Source organism: Penaeus monodon, chromosome 30 (genome assembly GCF_015228065.2).
Source record: "Penaeus monodon isolate SGIC_2016 chromosome 30, NSTDA_Pmon_1, whole genome shotgun sequence".
Lineage (NCBI taxonomy): Eukaryota > Metazoa > Arthropoda > Malacostraca > Decapoda > Penaeidae > Penaeus > Penaeus monodon.
In genome coordinates this window covers 31,369,751-31,370,304 of record NC_051415.1, presented here as the reverse complement: position 1 = coordinate 31,370,304, position 554 = coordinate 31,369,751, and the positions used below count along the sequence as shown (strand labels likewise).

The following is a 554-nucleotide window of genomic DNA, read 5'->3' as shown; positions in this document are numbered from 1 at the left end:
AGGCATTAATAAAACGACATAATTATCCTTTTCATTTATAAAGACACAATACATATATTACTTACAGTGCAAAGAATATCGCATTGAACATTTGTACATACATATCTCTCTACGAAGATTCTCTATATGTAAAGAAAGAACCTGAGATATCTTTGAGTATAAAAAAAAGCAAAAACAAATCTAAACGTCAGATATGTTAACTTTAACGTACATAATGGTGTAAGCAGATCTATATACAACGGAATTATTTATCAGATCTAATTATCAGAGAGAAACAGTCGTTAAGAGAGAAAAAAAACTTGTCTTGTTTTAGTTTTCTCTGACAATAGCAAAATTCATAAAAGCGGAGAGCCAGTTTCACAATTCATCAAAGGTATTAATTGCAGAGAATGGATCTCTACCTTAAAAAAAAAATTACATCTTGTCCTTTTTATAAGTTTTTAAAAATTACCAATTTATCAGTCAGAAAGCATTTCAATGTTCTGTTATTCTTCTATTTTCGAAAAAAAAAAAGTTTTATAAATCAGAAAACTTTTCATGTTTTTATTCGCATA

The 554-nt window shown here is 27.3% G+C and overlaps 1 protein-coding gene across 1 annotated transcript in view; it reads right to left on the bottom strand.

Moving 5' to 3' along the window:
- Window positions 1-21: 21 nt before the first annotated feature.
- Window positions 22-554, bottom strand: part of LOC119592422 (MAM and LDL-receptor class A domain-containing protein 2-like) — a gene marked incomplete in the record, with an annotated part of 30,439 nt that continues 29,906 nt past the window's right edge. The window contains 1 exon segment of the mRNA XM_037941244.1: window positions 22-553.